The sequence below is a fragment of the Cyanistes caeruleus genome, chromosome 17 (assembly GCF_971803275.1).
Source record: "Cyanistes caeruleus chromosome 17, bCyaCae1.hap1.1, whole genome shotgun sequence".
Lineage (NCBI taxonomy): Eukaryota > Metazoa > Chordata > Aves > Passeriformes > Paridae > Cyanistes > Cyanistes caeruleus.
In genome coordinates this window covers 428,063-447,827 of record NC_141717.1, presented here as the reverse complement: position 1 = coordinate 447,827, position 19,765 = coordinate 428,063, and the positions used below count along the sequence as shown (strand labels likewise).

Here is a 19,765-nt window from a genome sequence, read left to right as displayed (position 1 = left end):
CTAAAAAGAGTATCAAAACCGCTCTGCCACACTCTCAGCTGCTGCTGCTGCCCCAAAAAGCACTGGCTGGCTTTGCTCACACAATCACAGTTGTGGTGGCATTTCTACCACACCACAGGACAGCGATGTTTTCCCTCTTCTCCTGGAAATACCTACAGCACTTGTGGGTAGCAAGGCAAACATGAGCCTCTTTTAGTGGCCCTTGAAATTGGACATGTGAAATGAGGTACACAAAGCCACAGGCCAGCTGAACCTGGCATCTCTGAATGGGTCTTTACATTCTTCCCAGGAAGATGAATGGCAATCACTATTTTGGCAGGGAGGAAAGTGCATCAGCTAGCAATTTGCTGTAGAAAATGTGCTTTCTGCTCCTCTCACAGCCAAAACTCCTACCCATTTCTTGGAAGTCCTTCTTAGATAAGGACCGTGTTCAACTGAGTGACAGTGAAGCCAAATGGCAATGCCGCAATCAATTGTCTTGTACACAATCGCCTTCATCCACGTGGAAGGTTACTCACGGGCACACAAGAGGACGGAAGAAACCCAAATGCATCGTTGGACATAATAAAGTCAGACGTGTGGAGGGATGAAGAAATCTTGCAGAGATATGGAAAGCTGCCCTGAAAACCCAGTTCGGGGAGAGCCTGAGCTCTTTTGTGCTTCTAGGCCTGAAGATGCTCAGCACCTTTCCCAGATGCTCAGTAGGCAGTAGGATTGTGCCTGAATCTGGCTCTGGAAATGCCAGTGCCTCAACTGAGAGCTGTGGCAATGATTTCCATTGCATGGAGAGGGGCCACAGTCCTGCAAGAGTCTTTCAGCAGAGCAAACAGCAGCCTGGAGGGTGGGCCATCTGGACCACTGCATGCTCATCCTTCACCACAATGCAGAGCTGCCATGGATCACTTTTTCCATTTCTCCTGTTGGATATGTTTTGGAGAAGTTGTTCTAGGTGGCTTTGGATGGTGATCCAAGTAGGAAGCAGCCATTCGCCTGCTGTGATATCCTTACAACTAGTCCTAACTTCTCATTGCCTTTGGTTTGATTGGGGGTGTTTTATCTGTTTGTTTGATTGGTTTCTTTGGGTTGGTTTCTTTGTGTTTTTCTCTCTTTTGCTTGGAGTTTCTTTTCCTTTTTTAGAAATGACTGGTGAAGTTGGCACAACCAAACTCCAGAAAACATAAAGCAGGCTTGACTTTCCAGAAATTGCTTTTGGCTGGCTTTAGCTGCATTCCCCAGGATCACGATCAGCAGTAGATATTTGCAGGTTTTGCTCTGCATCCTCAGCCTGCCCAGATGTTGTTCAGTGTTTCAGCAGTGGAGAAGACGATGGATATTTTGCTAAACCTCCTTTCAAACAACAAAACTTGGGTTAGCACGACAGAAAAGAAGAAAAGAAAATCTTCGCCAGTTAGAACAGAGCCAGAGTCCCACCATTTCCCCCTCCACTTTTCTTTCTTTTCTACATTTAGAGGTAAAGCTTCCATCTCCAAAAGCTTCCATCTCTCACTTCCCGATGTAGCCATTTGCTACCCTTTAGCCTTGACTGCCACGCATCGGACTGCTGTCCGTGTGGGGCTGGGGATGCTCAGCCTGGAAAGAGAAGGGGGCTGGCGAGGCCTCCCTGCAGCTCTAGGAAAGATGGGCACAGAGAGGAGAAGCCTTTCAACTGCAGGAGTGAGCTTGAAGTTGGATCTAATGAAGCTGCTCTTTTCCACTCAGGCTGCTGGGCCACTGGCCCAGGCTGTGTACAGAGGCTGGGGATGCTCCATCCTTGGCAACATCCAAGGCCAGCTGGGAGCGGGGCTCTGAGCAACCTATTCTAGGGGAAGATTGCTCCGCTTGGAACAAGATGGTCTTTAGGGTCCCTTCCAAGCCCAAGCACCCAGGGATTCCATCATTCATTCTACGGTCTCCGTTGTCCACTTCAGCCTGGGCCTGAACTCCTGGCGGTGATGTCACAGTGCACGCTCCAGCTAGAACTTCCAGCATCCAGCAACGGCCACAACACAACCCTTGGCTCCTTGTGCCAGCACGCTCTTCATTCACCCTGCTCCAAGCCTACCCCTGTCACCTTGTTGCCACCTGCTCCCTGATTCCCCCAGCAGTCCCCAAAGCTCCCCATCGCTTGGATTTTGCTCTCCATCCCTGCAGGATGTCTGCATTTGTTCCAAAAGAGGTATGGTACTATTCCACGGAGGCGGACACCCCGCAGCTGCCTGGCTGGGCTGGAGCTCTGTGGGACAGGGTGGGAAATTTTGCTACCTCTGCAGGCTGGCACATACGGAGAGGAGGAGACGGACGTCGATACACAGACTGATAGAGAAGAAGCCATGGAAGTGGACGGAGAGGATACTGGAGAGCAAGAGATGGATGTGGATATGTACGAGACAGAGGAAGAGATGGAGGTGGAAACGAAAGATTCTATTGAAGAGATGGATATTGATCTAAAAGACAAGGAGGAAGACATGGTCTTGGGATGAAGACCGATGCCAGCAGCAGAACAGGCAGGTGCTCCCCACAGGCAGAGTGGGTCCCCTGCTGCCAGCCTGGGGCCGGGCTGGGCACTTCCTGCTCAGGGACACGCTAGCCCATGCACTGCATTCTGCTGGCCATCCCTGGCCTGGCCTGGGCTTGCTGTGGGCCACACAAGCCCTGTTCCAGTGCCTGGGCCACAGCCCCCAGCCAGGCTCCCTTCTGGCAGCAGAGTCCCACTGGGCCAGTGTCCCAGCCCGGCAGCACATGGAACACCCTTCCGTGCCTGACTGCACTGACCGTGCTACTTGTTTTTCCTTCCAGGACTTAGGGACATCACAGACACAGATGCCACCCTGCTGTACATACGTTTTACAGTTGTTGTGTTCAGGATAGAGGTTTTAGAGTTTGTTTAAGTTGTCTGTAAATACGTTTCATAGAGTTTTGTTAGAGCTGTTCTCAGGTAAATAGGTTCTATAGTTTGTTGTTGTTGTTGTTGTTGTTGTTACCAATATTCTTACAGTGTAAATATGTGGTGTAGTTCATTCTTGTTCCTTTTCTTCTACAGATAAACAGTCTTTGATTTTCACACCCCAGTTCTCTTTGCATTTTCTTCGGGCACATTTGCAAAGCTGCGGGTTGTTTCGGGAACAATGTTTGCAGGACTCTAAAAAGAGTATCAAAACCGCTCTGCCACACTCTCAGCTGCTGCTGCTGCCCCAAAAAGCACTGGCTGGCTTTGCTCACACAATCACAGTTGTGGTGGCATTTCTACCACACCACAGGACAGCGATGTTTTCCCTCTTCTCCTGGAAATACCTACAGCACTTGTGGGTAGCAAGGCAAACATGAGCCTCTTTTAGTGGCCCTTGAAATTGGACATGTGAAATGAGGTACACAAAGCCACAGGCCAGCTGAACCTGGCATCTCTGAATGGGTCTTTACATTCTTCCCAGGAAGATGAATGGCAATCACTATTTTGGCAGGGAGGAAAGTGCATCAGCTAGCAATTTGCTGTAGAAAATGTGCTTTCTGCTCCTCTCACAGCCAAAACTCCTACCCATTTCTTGGAAGTCCTTCTTAGATAAGGACCGTGTTCAACTGAGTGACAGTGAAGCCAAATGGCAATGCCGCAATCAATTGTCCTGTACACAATCGCCTTCATCCACGTGGAAGGTTACTCACGGGCACACAAGAGGACGGAAGAAACCCAAATGCATCGTTGGACATAATAAAGTCAGACGTGTGGAGGGATGAAGAAATCTTGCAGAGATATGGAAAGCTGCCCTGAAAACCCAGTTCGGGGAGAGCCTGAGCTCTTTTGTGCTTCTAGGCCTGAAGATGCTCAGCACCTTTCCCAGATGCTCAGTAGGCAGTAGGATTATGCCTGAATCTGGCTCTGGAAATGCCAGTGCCTCAACTGAGAGCTGTGGCAATGATTTCCATTGCATGGAGAGGGGCCACAGTCCTGCAAGAGTCTTTCAGCAGAGCAAACAGCAGCCTGGAGGGTGGGCCATCTGGACCACTGCATGCTCATCCTTCACCACAATGCAGAGCTGCCATGGATCACTTTTTCCATTTCTCCTGTTGGATATGTTTTGGAGAAGTTGTTCTAGGTGGCTTTGGATGGTGATCCAAGTAGGAAGCAGCCATTCGCCTGCTGTGATATCCTTACAACTAGTCCTAACTTCTCATTGCCTTTGGTTTGATTGGGGGTGTTTTATCTGTTTGTTTGATTGGTTTCTTTGGGTTGGTTTCTTTGTGTTTTTCTCTCTTTTGCTTGGAGTTTCTTTTCCTTTTTTAGAAATGACTGGTGAAGTTGGCACAACCAAACTCCAGAAAACGTAAAGCAGGCTTGACTTTCCAGAAATTGCTTTTGGCTGGCTTTAGCTGCATTCCCCAGGATCACGATCAGCAGTAGATATTTGCAGGTTTTGCTCTGCATCCTCAGCCTGCCCAGATGTTGTTCAGTGTTTCAGCAGTGGAGAAGACGATGGATATTTTGCTAAACCTCCTTTCAAACAACAAAACTTGGGTTAGCACGACAGAAAAGAAGAAAAGAAAATCTTCGCCAGTTAGAACAGAGGCAGAGTCCCACCATTTCCCCCTCCACTTTTCTTTCTTTTCTACATTTAGAGGTAAAGCTTCCATCTCCAAAAGCTTCCATCTCTCACTTCCCGATGTAGCCATTTGCTACCCTTTAGCCTTGACTGCCACGCATCGGACTGCTGTCCGTGTGGGGCTGGGGATGCTCAGCCTGGAAAGAGAAGGGGGCTGGCGAGGCCTCCCTGCAGCTCTAGGAAAGATGGGCACAGAGAGGAGAAGCCTTTCAACTGCAGGAGTGAGCTTGAAGTTGGATCTAATGAAGCTGCTCTTTTCCACTCCGGCTGCTGGGCCACTGGCCCAGGCTGTGCACAGAGGCTGGGGATGCTCCATCCTTGGCAACATCCAAGGCCAGCTGGGAGCGGGGCTCTGAGCAACCTATTCTAGGGGAAGATTGCTCCGCTTGGAGCAAGATGGTCTTTAGGGTCCCTTCCAAGCCCAAGCACCCAGGGATTCCATCATTCATTCTACGGTCTCCGTTGTCCACTTCAGCCTGGGCCTGAACTCCTGGCGGTGATGTCACAGTGCACGCTCCAGCTAGAACTTCCAGCATCCAGCAACGGCCACAACACAACCCTTGGCTCCTTGTGCCAGCACGCTCTTCATTCACCCTGCTCCAAGCCTACCCCTGTCACCTTGTTGCCACCTGCTCCCTGATTCCCCCAGCAGTCCCCAAAGCTCCCCATCGCTTGGATTTTGCTCTCCATCCCTGCAGGATGTCTGCATTTGTTCCAAAAGAGGTATGGTACTATTCCACGGAGGCGGACACCCCGCAGCTGCCTGGCTGGGCTGGAGCTCTGTGGGACAGGGTGGGAAATTTTGCTACCTCTGCAGGCTGGCACAGACGGAGAGGAGGAGACGGACGTCGATACACAGACTGATAGAGAAGAAGCCATGGAAGTGGACGGAGAGGATACTGGAGAGCAAGAGATGGATGTGGATATGTACGAGACAGAGGAAGAGATGGAGGTGGAAACGAAAGATTCTATTGAAGAGATGGATATTGATCTAAAAGACAAGGAGGAAGACATGGTCTTGGGATGAAGACCGATGCCAGCAGCAGAACAGGCAGGTGCTCCCCCCACAGGCAGAGTGGGTCCCCTGCTGCCAGCCTGGGGCCGGGCTGGGCACTTCCTGCTCAGGGACACGCTAGCCCATGCACTGCATTCTGCTGGCCATCCCTGGCCTGGCCTGGGCTTGCTGTGGGCCACACAAGCCCTGTTCCAGTGCCTGGGCCACAGCCCCCAGCCAGGCTCCCTTCTGGCAGCAGAGTCCCACTGGGCCAGTGTCCCAGCCCGGCAGCACATGGAACACCCTTCCGTGCCTGACTGCACTGACCGTGCTACTTGTTTTTCCTTCCAGGACTTAGGGACATCACAGACACAGATGCCACCCTGCTGTACATACGTTTTACAGTTGTTGTGTTCAGGATAGAGGTTTTAGAGTTTGTTTAAGTTGTCTGTAAATACGTTTCATAGAGTTTTGTTAGAGCTGTTCTCAGGTAAATAGGTTCTATAGTTTGTTGTTGTTGTTGTTGTTGTTGTTACCAATATTCTTACAGTGTAAATATGTGGTGTAGTTCATTCTTGTTCCTTTTCTTCTACAGATAAACAGTCTTTGATTTTCACACCCCAGTTCTCTTTGCATTTTCTTCGGGCACATTTGCAAAGCTGCGGGTTGTTTCGGGAACAATGTTTGCAGGACTCTAAAAAGAGTATCAAAACCGCTCTGCCACACTCTCAGCTGCTGCTGCTGCCCCAAAAAGCACTGGCTGGCTTTGCTCACACAATCACAGTTGTGGTGGCATTTCTACCACACCACAGGACAGCGATGTTTTCCCTCTTCTCCTGGAAATACCTACAGCACTTGTGGGTAGCAAGGCAAACATGAGCCTCTTTTAGTGGCCCTTGAAATTGGACATGTGAAATGAGGTACACAAAGCCACAGGCCAGCTGAACCTGGCATCTCTGAATGGGTCTTTACATTCTTCCCAGGAAGATGAATGGCAATCACTATTTTGGCAGGGAGGAAAGTGCATCAGCTAGCAATTTGCTGTAGAAAATGTGCTTTCTGCTCCTCTCACAGCCAAAACTCCTACCCATTTCTTGGAAGTCCTTCTTAGATAAGGACCGTGTTCAACTGAGTGACAGTGAAGCCAAATGGCAATGCCGCAATCAATTGTCCTGTACACAATCGCCTTCATCCACGTGGAAGGTTACTCACGGGCACACAAGAGGACGGAAGAAACCCAAATGCATCGTTGGACATAATAAAGTCAGACGTGTGGAGGGATGAAGAAATCTTGCAGAGATATGGAAAGCTGCCCTGAAAACCCAGTTCGGGGAGAGCCTGAGCTCTTTTGTGCTTCTAGGCCTGAAGATGCTCAGCACCTTTCCCAGATGCTCAGTAGGCAGTAGGATTGTGCCTGAATCTGGCTCTGGAAATGCCAGTGCCTCAACTGAGAGCTGTGGCAATGATTTCCATTGCATGGAGAGGGGCCACAGTCCTGCAAGAGTCTTTCAGCAGAGCAAACAGCAGCCTGGAGGGTGGGCCATCTGGACCACTGCATGCTCATCCTTCACCACAATGCAGAGTTGCCATGGATCACTTTTTCCATTTCTCCTGTTGGATATGTTTTGGAGAAGTTGTTCTAGGTGGCTTTGGATGGTGATCCAAGTAGGAAGCAGCCATTCGCCTGCTGTGATATCCTTACAACTAGTCCTAACTTCTCATTGCCTTTGGTTTGATTGGGGGTGTTTTATCTGTTTGTTTGATTGGTTTCTTTGGGTTGGTTTCTTTGTGTTTTTCTCTCTTTTGCTTGGAGTTTCTTTTCCTTTTTTAGAAATGACTGGTGAAGTTGGCACAACCAAACTCCAGAAAACGTAAAGCAGGCTTGACTTTCCAGAAATTGCTTTTGGCTGGCTTTAGCTGCATTCCCCAGGATCACGATCAGCAGTAGATATTTGCAGGTTTTGCTCTGCATCCTCAGCCTGCCCAGATGTTGTTCAGTGTTTCAGCAGTGGAGAAGACGATGGATATTTTGCTAAACCTCCTTTCAAACAACAAAACTTGGGTTAGCACGACAGAAAAGAAGAAAAGAAAATCTTCGCCAGTTAGAACAGAGCCAGAGTCCCACCATTTCCCCCTCCACTTTTCTTTCTTTTCTACATTTAGAGGTAAAGCTTCCATCTCCAAAAGCTTCCATCTCTCACTTCCCGATGTAGCCATTTGCTACCCTTTAGCCTTGACTGCCACGCATCGGACTGCTGTCCGTGTGGGGCTGGGGATGCTCAGCCTGGAAAGAGAAGGGGGCTGGCGAGGCCTCCCTGCAGCTCTAGGAAAGATGGGCACAGAGAGGAGAAGCCTTTCAACTGCAGGAGTGAGCTTGAAGTTGGATCTAATGAAGCTGCTCTTTTCCACTCCGGCTGCTGGGCCACTGGCCCAGGCTGTGCACAGAGGCTGGGGATGCTCCATCCTTGGCAACATCCAAGGCCAGCTGGGAGCGGGGCTCTGAGCAACCTATTCTAGGGGAAGATTGCTCCGCTTGGAGCAAGATGGTCTTTAGGGTCCCTTCCAAGCCCAAGCACCCAGGGATTCCATCATTCATTCTACGGTCTCCGTTGTCCACTTCAGCCTGGGCCTGAACTCCTGGCGGTGATGTCACAGTGCACGCTCCAGCTAGAACTTCCAGCATCCAGCAACGGCCACAACACAACCCTTGGCTCCTTGTGCCAGCACGCTCTTCATTCACCCTGCTCCAAGCCTACCCCTGTCACCTTGTTGCCACCTGCTCCCTGATTCCCCCAGCAGTCCCCAAAGCTCCCCATCGCTTGGATTTTGCTCTCCATCCCTGCAGGATGTCTGCATTTGTTCCAAAAGAGCTATGGTACTATTCCACGGAGGCGGACACCCCGCAGCTGCCTGGCTGGGCTGGAGCTCTGTGGGACAGGGTGGGAAATTTTGCTACCTCTGCAGGCTGGCACAGACGGAGAGGAGGAGACGGACGTCGATACACAGACTGATAGAGAAGAAGCCATGGAAGTGGACGGAGAGGATACTGGAGAGCAAGAGATGGATGTGGATATGTACGAGACAGAGGAAGAGATGGAGGTGGAAACGAAAGATTCTATTGAAGAGATGGATATTGATCTAAAAGACAAGGAGGAAGACATGGTCTTGGGATGAAGACCGATGCCAGCAGCAGAACAGGCAGGTGCTCCCCCCACAGGCAGAGTGGGTCCCCTGCTGCCAGCCTGGGGCCGGGCTGGGCACTTCCTGCTCAGGGACACGCTAGCCCATGCACTGCATTCTGCTGGCCATCCCTGGCCTGGCCTGGGCTTGCTGTGGGCCACACAAGCCCTGTTCCAGTGCCTGGGCCACAGCCCCCAGCCAGGCTCCCTTCTGGCAGCAGAGTCCCACTGGGCCAGTGTCCCAGCCCGGCAGCACATGGAACACCCTTCCGTGCCTGACTGCACTGACCGTGCTACTTGTTTTTCCTTCCAGGACTTAGGGACATCACAGACACAGATGCCACCCTGCTGTACATACGTTTTACAGTTGTTGTGTTCAGGATAGAGGTTTTAGAGTTTGTTTAAGTTGTCTGTAAATACGTTTCATAGAGTTTTGTTAGAGCTGTTCTCAGGTAAATAGGTTCTATAGTTTGTTGTTGTTGTTGTTGTTGTTGTTACCAATATTCTTACAGTGTAAATATGTGGTGTAGTTCATTCTTGTTCCTTTTCTTCTACAGATAAACAGTCTTTGATTTTCACACCCCAGTTCTCTTTGCATTTTCTTCGGGCACATTTGCAAAGCTGCGGGTTGTTTCGGGAACAATGTTTGCAGGACTCTAAAAAGAGTATCAAAACCGCTCTGCCACACTCTCAGCTGCTGCTGCTGCCCCAAAAAGCACTGGCTGGCTTTGCTCACACAATCACAGTTGTGGTGGCATTTCTACCACACCACAGGACAGCGATGTTTTCCCTCTTCTCCTGGAAATACCTACAGCACTTGTGGGTAGCAAGGCAAACATGAGCCTCTTTTAGTGGCCCTTGAAATTGGACATGTGAAATGAGGTACACAAAGCCACAGGCCAGCTGAACCTGGCATCTCTGAATGGGTCTTTACATTCTTCCCAGGAAGATGAATGGCAATCACTATTTTGGCAGGGAGGAAAGTGCATCAGCTAGCAATTTGCTGTAGAAAATGTGCTTTCTGCTCCTCTCACAGCCAAAACTCCTACCCATTTCTTGGAAGTCCTTCTTAGATAAGGACCGTGTTCAACTGAGTGACAGTGAAGCCAAATGGCAATGCCGCAATCAATTGTCCTGTACACAATCGCCTTCATCCACGTGGAAGGTTACTCACGGGCACACAAGAGGATGGAAGAAACCCAAATGCATCGTTGGACATAATAAAGTCAGACGTGTGGAGGGATGAAGAAATCTTGCAGAGATATGGAAAGCTGCCCTGAAAACCCAGTTCGGGGAGAGCCTGAGCTCTTTTGTGCTTCTAGGCCTGAAGATGCTCAGCACCTTTCCCAGATGCTCAGTAGGCAGTAGGATTGTGCCTGAATCTGGCTCTGGAAATGCCAGTGCCTCAACTGAGAGCTGTGGCAATGATTTCCATTGCATGGAGAGGGGCCACAGTCCTGCAAGAGTCTTTCAGCAGAGCAAACAGCAGCCTGGAGGGTGGGCCATCTGGACCACTGCATGCTCATCCTTCACCACAATGCAGAGCTGCCATGGATCACTTTTTCCATTTCTCCTGTTGGATATGTTTTGGAGAAGTTGTTCTAGGTGGCTTTGGATGGTGATCCAAGTAGGAAGCAGCCATTCGCCTGCTGTGATATCCTTACAACTAGTCCTAACTTCTCATTGCCTTTGGTTTGATTGGGGGTGTTTTATCTGTTTGTTTGATTGGTTTCTTTGGGTTGGTTTCTTTGTGTTTTTCTCTCTTTTGCTTGGAGTTTCTTTTCCTTTTTTAGAAATGACTGGTGAAGTTGGCACAACCAAACTCCAGAAAACATAAAGCAGGCTTGACTTTCCAGAAATTGCTTTTGGCTGGCTTTAGCTGCATTCCCCAGGATCACGATCAGCAGTAGATATTTGCAGGTTTTGCTCTGCATCCTCAGCCTGCCCAGATGTTGTTCAGTGTTTCAGCAGTGGAGAAGACGATGGATATTTTGCTAAACCTCCTTTCAAACAACAAAACTTGGGTTAGCACGACAGAAAAGAAGAAAAGAAAATCTTCGCCAGTTAGAACAGAGCCAGAGTCCCACCATTTCCCCCTCCACTTTTCTTTCTTTTCTACATTTAGAGGTAAAGCTTCCATCTCCAAAAGCTTCCATCTCTCACTTCCCGATGTAGCCATTTGCTACCCTTTAGCCTTGACTGCCACGCATCGGACTGCTGTCCGTGTGGGGCTGGGGATGCTCAGCCTGGAAAGAGAAGGGGGCTGGCGAGGCCTCCCTGCAGCTCTAGGAAAGATGGGCACAGAGAGGAGAAGCCTTTCAACTGCAGGAGTGAGCTTGAAGTTGGATCTAATGAAGCTGCTCTTTTCCACTCAGGCTGCTGGGCCACTGGCCCAGGCTGTGTACAGAGGCTGGGGATGCTCCATCCTTGGCAACATCCAAGGCCAGCTGGGAGCGGGGCTCTGAGCAACCTATTCTAGGGGAAGATTGCTCCGCTTGGAACAAGATGGTCTTTAGGGTCCCTTCCAAGCCCAAGCACCCAGGGATTCCATCATTCATTCTACGGTCTCCGTTGTCCACTTCAGCCTGGGCCTGAACTCCTGGCGGTGATGTCACAGTGCACGCTCCAGCTAGAACTTCCAGCATCCAGCAACGGCCACAACACAACCCTTGGCTCCTTGTGCCAGCACGCTCTTCATTCACCCTGCTCCAAGCCTACCCCTGTCACCTTGTTGCCACCTGCTCCCTGATTCCCCCAGCAGTCCCCAAAGCTCCCCATCGCTTGGATTTTGCTCTCCATCCCTGCAGGATGTCTGCATTTGTTCCAAAAGAGGTATGGTACTATTCCACGGAGGCGGACACCCCGCAGCTGCCTGGCTGGGCTGGAGCTCTGTGGGACAGGGTGGGAAATTTTGCTACCTCTGCAGGCTGGCACATACGGAGAGGAGGAGACGGACGTCGATACACAGACTGATAGAGAAGAAGCCATGGAAGTGGACGGAGAGGATACTGGAGAGCAAGAGATGGATGTGGATATGTACGAGACAGAGGAAGAGATGGAGGTGGAAACGAAAGATTCTATTGAAGAGATGGATATTGATCTAAAAGACAAGGAGGAAGACATGGTCTTGGGATGAAGACCGATGCCAGCAGCAGAACAGGCAGGTGCTCCCCACAGGCAGAGTGGGTCCCCTGCTGCCAGCCTGGGGCCGGGCTGGGCACTTCCTGCTCAGGGACACGCTAGCCCATGCACTGCATTCTGCTGGCCATCCCTGGCCTGGCCTGGGCTTGCTGTGGGCCACACAAGCCCTGTTCCAGTGCCTGGGCCACAGCCCCCAGCCAGGCTCCCTTCTGGCAGCAGAGTCCCACTGGGCCAGTGTCCCAGCCCGGCAGCACATGGAACACCCTTCCGTGCCTGACTGCACTGACCGTGCTACTTGTTTTTCCTTCCAGGACTTAGGGACATCACAGACACAGATGCCACCCTGCTGTACATACGTTTTACAGTTGTTGTGTTCAGGATAGAGGTTTTAGAGTTTGTTTAAGTTGTCTGTAAATACGTTTCATAGAGTTTTGTTAGAGCTGTTCTCAGGTAAATAGGTTCTATAGTTTGTTGTTGTTGTTGTTGTTGTTGTTACCAATATTCTTACAGTGTAAATATGTGGTGTAGTTCATTCTTGTTCCTTTTCTTCTACAGATAAACAGTCTTTGATTTTCACACCCCAGTTCTCTTTGCATTTTCTTCGGGCACATTTGCAAAGCTGCGGGTTGTTTCGGGAACAATGTTTGCAGGACTCTAAAAAGAGTATCAAAACCGCTCTGCCACACTCTCAGCTGCTGCTGCTGCCCCAAAAAGCACTGGCTGGCTTTGCTCACACAATCACAGTTGTGGTGGCATTTCTACCACACCACAGGACAGCGATGTTTTCCCTCTTCTCCTGGAAATACCTACAGCACTTGTGGGTAGCAAGGCAAACATGAGCCTCTTTTAGTGGCCCTTGAAATTGGACATGTGAAATGAGGTACACAAAGCCACAGGCCAGCTGAACCTGGCATCTCTGAATGGGTCTTTACATTCTTCCCAGGAAGATGAATGGCAATCACTATTTTGGCAGGGAGGAAAGTGCATCAGCTAGCAATTTGCTGTAGAAAATGTGCTTTCTGCTCCTCTCACAGCCAAAACTCCTACCCATTTCTTGGAAGTCCTTCTTAGATAAGGACCGTGTTCAACTGAGTGACAGTGAAGCCAAATGGCAATGCCGCAATCAATTGTCCTGTACACAATCGCCTTCATCCACGTGGAAGGTTACTCACGGGCACACAAGAGGACGGAAGAAACCCAAATGCATCGTTGGACATAATAAAGTCAGACGTGTGGAGGGATGAAGAAATCTTGCAGAGATATGGAAAGCTGCCCTGAAAACCCAGTTCGGGGAGAGCCTGAGCTCTTTTGTGCTTCTAGGCCTGAAGATGCTCAGCACCTTTCCCAGATGCTCAGTAGGCAGTAGGATTGTGCCTGAATCTGGCTCTGGAAATGCCAGTGCCTCAACTGAGAGCTGTGGCAATGATTTCCATTGCATGGAGAGGGGCCACAGTCCTGCAAGAGTCTTTCAGCAGAGCAAACAGCAGCCTGGAGGGTGGGCCATCTGGACCACTGCATGCTCATCCTTCACCACAATGCAGAGCTGCCATGGATCACTTTTTCCATTTCTCCTGTTGGATATGTTTTGGAGAAGTTGTTCTAGGTGGCTTTGGATGGTGATCCAAGTAGGAAGCAGCCATTCGCCTGCTGTGATATCCTTACAACTAGTCCTAACTTCTCATTGCCTTTGGTTTGATTGGGGGTGTTTTATCTGTTTGTTTGATTGGTTTCTTTGGGTTGGTTTCTTTGTGTTTTTCTCTCTTTTGCTTGGAGTTTCTTTTCCTTTTTTAGAAATGACTGGTGAAGTTGGCACAACCAAACTCCAGAAAACGTAAAGCAGGCTTGACTTTCCAGAAATTGCTTTTGGCTGGCTTTAGCTGCATTCCCCAGGATCACGATCAGCAGTAGATATTTGCAGGTTTTGCTCTGCATCCTCAGCCTGCCCAGATGTTGTTCAGTGTTTCAGCAGTGGAGAAGACGATGGATATTTTGCTAAACCTCCTTTCAAACAACAAAACTTGGGTTAGCACGACAGAAAAGAAGAAAAGAAAATCTTCGCCAGTTAGAACAGAGGCAGAGTCCCACCATTTCCCCCTCCACTTTTCTTTCTTTTCTACATTTAGAGGTAAAGCTTCCATCTCCAAAAGCTTCCATCTCTCACTTCCCGATGTAGCCATTTGCTACCCTTTAGCCTTGACTGCCACGCATCGGACTGCTGTCCGTGTGGGGCTGGGGATGCTCAGCCTGGAAAGAGAAGGGGGCTGGCGAGGCCTCCCTGCAGCTCTAGGAAAGATGGGCACAGAGAGGAGAAGCCTTTCAACTGCAGGAGTGAGCTTGAAGTTGGATCTAATGAAGCTGCTCTTTTCCACTCCGGCTGCTGGGCCACTGGCCCAGGCTGTGCACAGAGGCTGGGGATGCTCCATCCTTGGCAACATCCAAGGCCAGCTGGGAGCGGGGCTCTGAGCAACCTATTCTAGGGGAAGATTGCTCCGCTTGGAGCAAGATGGTCTTTAGGGTCCCTTCCAAGCCCAAGCACCCAGGGATTCCATCATTCATTCTACGGTCTCCGTTGTCCACTTCAGCCTGGGCCTGAACTCCTGGCGGTGATGTCACAGTGCACGCTCCAGCTAGAACTTCCAGCATCCAGCAACGGCCACAACACAACCCTTGGCTCCTTGTGCCAGCACGCTCTTCATTCACCCTGCTCCAAGCCTACCCCTGTCACCTTGTTGCCACCTGCTCCCTGATTCCCCCAGCAGTCCCCAAAGCTCCCCATCGCTTGGATTTTGCTCTCCATCCCTGCAGGATGTCTGCATTTGTTCCAAAAGAGGTATGGTACTATTCCACGGAGGCGGACACCCCGCAGCTGCCTGGCTGGGCTGGAGCTCTGTGGGACAGGGTGGGAAATTTTGCTACCTCTGCAGGCTGGCACAGACGGAGAGGAGGAGACGGACGTCGATACACAGACTGATAGAGAAGAAGCCATGGAAGTGGACGGAGAGGATACTGGAGAGCAAGAGATGGATGTGGATATGTACGAGACAGAGGAAGAGATGGAGGTGGAAACGAAAGATTCTATTGAAGAGATGGATATTGATCTAAAAGACAAGGAGGAAGACATGGTCTTGGGATGAAGACCGATGCCAGCAGCAGAACAGGCAGGTGCTCCCCCCACAGGCAGAGTGGGTCCCCTGCTGCCAGCCTGGGGCCGGGCTGGGCACTTCCTGCTCAGGGACACGCTAGCCCATGCACTGCATTCTGCTGGCCATCCCTGGCCTGGCCTGGGCTTGCTGTGGGCCACACAAGCCCTGTTCCAGTGCCTGGGCCACAGCCCCCAGCCAGGCTCCCTTCTGGCAGCAGAGTCCCACTGGGCCAGTGTCCCAGCCCGGCAGCACATGGAACACCCTTCCGTGCCTGACTGCACTGACCGTGCTACTTGTTTTTCCTTCCAGGACTTAGGGACATCACAGACACAGATGCCACCCTGCTGTACATACGTTTTACAGTTGTTGTGTTCAGGATAGAGGTTTTAGAGTTTGTTTAAGTTGTCTGTAAATACGTTTCATAGAGTTTTGTTAGAGCTGTTCTCAGGTAAATAGGTTCTATAGTTTGTTGTTGTTGTTGTTGTTGTTGTTACCAATATTCTTACAGTGTAAATATGTGGTGTAGTTCATTCTTGTTCCTTTTCTTCTACAGATAAACAGTCTTTGATTTTCACACCCCAGTTCTCTTTGCATTTTCTTCGGGCACATTTGCAAAGCTGCGGGTTGTTTCGGGAACAATGTTTGCAGGACTCTAAAAAGAGTATCAAAACCGCTCTGCCACACTCTCAGCTGCTGCTGCTGCCCCAAAAAGCACTGGCTGGCTTTGCTCACACAATCACAGTTGTGGTGGCATTTCTACCACACCACAGGACAGCGATGTTTTCCCTCTTCTCCTGGAAATACCTACAGCACTTGTGGGTAGCAAGGCAAACATGAGCCTCTTTTAGTGGCCCTTGAAATTGGACATGTGAAATGAGGTACACAAAGCCACAGGCCAGCTGAACCTGGCATCTCTGAATGGGTCTTTACATTCTTCCCAGGAAGATGAATGGCAATCACTATTTTGGCAGGGAGGAAAGTGCATCAGCTAGCAATTTGCTGTAGAAAATGTGCTTTCTGCTCCTCTCACAGCCAAAACTCCTACCCATTTCTTGGAAGTCCTTCTTAGATAAGGACCGTGTTCAACTGAGTGACAGTGAAGCCAAATGGCAATGCCGCAATCAATTGTCCTGTACACAATCGCCTTCATCCACGTGGAAGGTTACTCACGGGCACACAAGAGGACGGAAGAAACCCAAATGCATCGTTGGACATAATAAAGTCAGACGTGTGGAGGGATGAAGAAATCTTGCAGAGATATGGAAAGCTGCCCTGAAAACCCAGTTCGGGGAGAGCCTGAGCTCTTTTGTGCTTCTAGGCCTGAAGATGCTCAGCACCTTTCCCAGATGCTCAGTAGGCAGTAGGATTGTGCCTGAATCTGGCTCTGGAAATGCCAGTGCCTCAACTGAGAGCTGTGGCAATGATTTCCATTGCATGGAGAGGGGCCACAGTCCTGCAAGAGTCTTTCAGCAGAGCAAACAGCAGCCTGGAGGGTGGGCCATCTGGACCACTGCATGCTCATCCTTCACCACAATGCAGAGCTGCCATGGATCACTTTTTCCATTTCTCCTGTTGGATATGTTTTGGAGAAGTTGTTCTAGGTGGCTTTGGATGGTGATCCAAGTAGGAAGCAGCCATTCGCCTGCTGTGATATCCTTACAACTAGTCCTAACTTCTCATTGCCTTTGGTTTGATTGGGGGTGTTTTATCTGTTTGTTTGATTGGTTTCTTTGGGTTGGTTTCTTTGTGTTTTTCTCTCTTTTGCTTGGAGTTTCTTTTCCTTTTTTAGAAATGACTGGTGAAGTTGGCACAACCAAACTCCAGAAAACGTAAAGCAGGCTTGACTTTCCAGAAATTGCTTTTGGCTGGCTTTAGCTGCATTCCCCAGGATCACGATCAGCAGTAGATATTTGCAGGTTTTGCTCTGCATCCTCAGCCTGCCCAGATGTTGTTCAGTGTTTCAGCAGTGGAGAAGACGATGGATATTTTGCTAAACCTCCTTTCAAACAACAAAACTTGGGTTAGCACGACAGAAAAGAAGAAAAGAAAATCTTCGCCAGTTAGAACAGAGGCAGAGTCCCACCATTTCCCCCTCCACTTTTCTTTCTTTTCTACATTTAGAGGTAAAGCTTCCATCTCCAAAAGCTTCCATCTCTCACTTCCCGATGTAGCCATTTGCTACCCTTTAGCCTTGACTGCCACGCATCGGACTGCTGTCCGTGTGGGGCTGGGGATGCTCAGCCTGGAAAGAGAAGGGGGCTGGCGAGGCCTCCCTGCAGCTCTAGGAAAGATGGGCACAGAGAGGAGAAGCCTTTCAACTGCAGGAGTGAGCTTGAAGTTGGATCTAATGAAGCTGCTCTTTTCCACTCCGGCTGCTGGGCCACTGGCCCAGGCTGTGCACAGAGGCTGGGGATGCTCCATCCTTGGCAACATCCAAGGCCAGCTGGGAGCGGGGCTCTGAGCAACCTATTCTAGGGGAAGATTGCTCCGCTTGGAGCAAGATGGTCTTTAGGGTCCCTTCCAAGCCCAAGCACCCAGGGATTCCATCATTCATTCTACGGTCTCCGTTGTCCACTTCAGCCTGGGCCTGAACTCCTGGCGGTGATGTCACAGTGCACGCTCCAGCTAGAACTTCCAGCATCCAGCAACGGCCACAACACAACCCTTGGCTCCTTGTGCCAGCACGCTCTTCATTCACCCTGCTCCAAGCCTACCCCTGTCACCTTGTTGCCACCTGCTCCCTGATTCCCCCAGCAGTCCCCAAAGCTCCCCATCGCTTGGATTTTGCTCTCCATCCCTGCAGGATGTCTGCATTTGTTCCAAAAGAGGTATGGTACTATTCCACGGAGGCGGACACCCCGCAGCTGCCTGGCTGGGCTGGAGCTCTGTGGGACAGGGTGGGAAATTTTGCTACCTCTGCAGGCTGGCACAGACAGAGAGGAGGAGACGGACGTCGATACACAGACTGATAGAGAAGAAGCCATGGAAGTGGACGGAGAGGATACTGGAGAGCAAGAGATGGATGTGGATATGTACGAGACAGAGGAAGAGATGGAGGTGGAAACGAAAGATTCTATTGAAGAGATGGATATTGATCTAAAAGACAAGGAGGAAGACATGGTCTTGGGATGAAGACCGATGCCAGCAGCAGAACAGGCAGGTGCTCCCCACAGGCAGAGTGGGTCCCCTGCTGCCAGCCTGGGGCCGGGCTGGGCACTTCCTGCTCAGGGACACGCTAGCCCATGCACTGCATTCTGCTGGCCATCCCTGGCCTGGCCTGGGCTTGCTGTGGGCCACACAAGCCCTGTTCCAGTGCCTGGGCCACAGCCCCCAGCCAGGCTCCCTTCTGGCAGCAGAGTCCCACTGGGCCAGTGTCCCAGCCCGGCAGCACATGGAACACCCTTCCGTGCCTGACTGCACTGACCGTGCTACTTGTTTTTCCTTCCAGGACTTAGGGACATCACAGACACAGATGCCACCCTGCTGTACATACGTTTTACAGTTGTTGTGTTCAGGATAGAGGTTTTAGAGTTTGTTTAAGTTGTCTGTAAATACGTTTCATAGAGTTTTGTTAGAGCTGTTCTCAGGTAAATAGGTTCTATAGTTTGTTGTTGTTGTTGTTGTTGTTGTTACCAATATTCTTACAGTGTAAATATGTGGTGTAGTTCATTCTTGTTCCTTTTCTTCTACAGATAAACAGTCTTTGATTTTCACACCCCAGTTCTCTTTGCATTTTCTTCGGGCACATTTGCAAAGCTGCGGGTTGTTTCGGGAACAATGTTTGCAGGACTCTAAAAAGAGTATCAAAACCGCTCTGCCACACTCTCAGCTGCTGCTGCTGCCCCAAAAAGCACTGGCTGGCTTTGCTCACACAATCACAGTTGTGGTGGCATTTCTACCACACCACAGGACAGCGATGTTTTCCCTCTTCTCCTGGAAATACCTACAGCACTTGTGGGTAGCAAGGCAAACATGAGCCTCTTTTAGTGGCCCTTGAAATTGGACATGTGAAATGAGGTACACAAAGCCACAGGCCAGCTGAACCTGGCATCTCTGAATGGGTCTTTACATTCTTCCCAGGAAGATGAATGGCAATCACTATTTTGGCAGGGAGGAAAGTGCATCAGCTAGCAATTTGCTGTAGAAAATGTGCTTTCTGCTCCTCTCACAGCCAAAACTCCTACCCATTTCTTGGAAGTCCTTCTTAGATAAGGACCGTGTTCAACTGAGTGACAGTGAAGCCAAATGGCAATGCCGCAATCAATTGTCCTGTACACAATCGCCTTCATCCACGTGGAAGGTTACTCACGGGCACACAAGAGGACGGAAGAAACCCAAATGCATCGTTGGACATAATAAAGTCAGACGTGTTGAGGGATGAAGAAATCTTGCAGAGATATGGAAAGCTGCCCTGAAAACCCAGTTCGGGGAGAGCCTGAGCTCTTTTGTGCTTCTAGGCCTGAAGATGCTCAGCACCTTTCCCAGATGCTCAGTAGGCAGTAGGATTGTGCCTGAATCTGGCTCTGGAAATGCCAGTGCCTCAACTGAGAGCTGTGGCAATGATTTCCATTGCATGGAGAGGGGCCACAGTCCTGCAAGAGTCTTTCAGCAGAGCAAACAGCAGCCTGGAGGGTGGGCCATCTGGACCACTGCATGCTCATCCTTCACCACAATGCAGAGCTGCCATGGATCACTTTTTCCATTTCTCCTGTTGGA

At 50.2% G+C, this 19,765-nt stretch overlaps 1 long non-coding RNA gene across 1 annotated transcript; it reads left to right on the top strand.

Moving 5' to 3' along the window:
* The first annotated feature begins 1,948 nt into the window (after positions 1-1,948).
* On the top strand, positions 1,949-17,099 carry LOC147649983 (uncharacterized). The gene is made up of 11 exons (XR_015277259.1): positions 1,949-2,176; positions 2,271-2,504; positions 2,797-5,315; positions 5,410-5,643; positions 5,938-8,461; positions 8,551-8,784; positions 9,079-11,597; positions 11,692-11,925; positions 12,218-14,736; positions 14,831-15,064; positions 15,359-17,099. It is a non-coding gene; the product is annotated as an uncharacterized LOC147649983 (long non-coding RNA).
* The last annotated feature ends 2,666 nt before the right edge of the window (positions 17,100-19,765 follow it).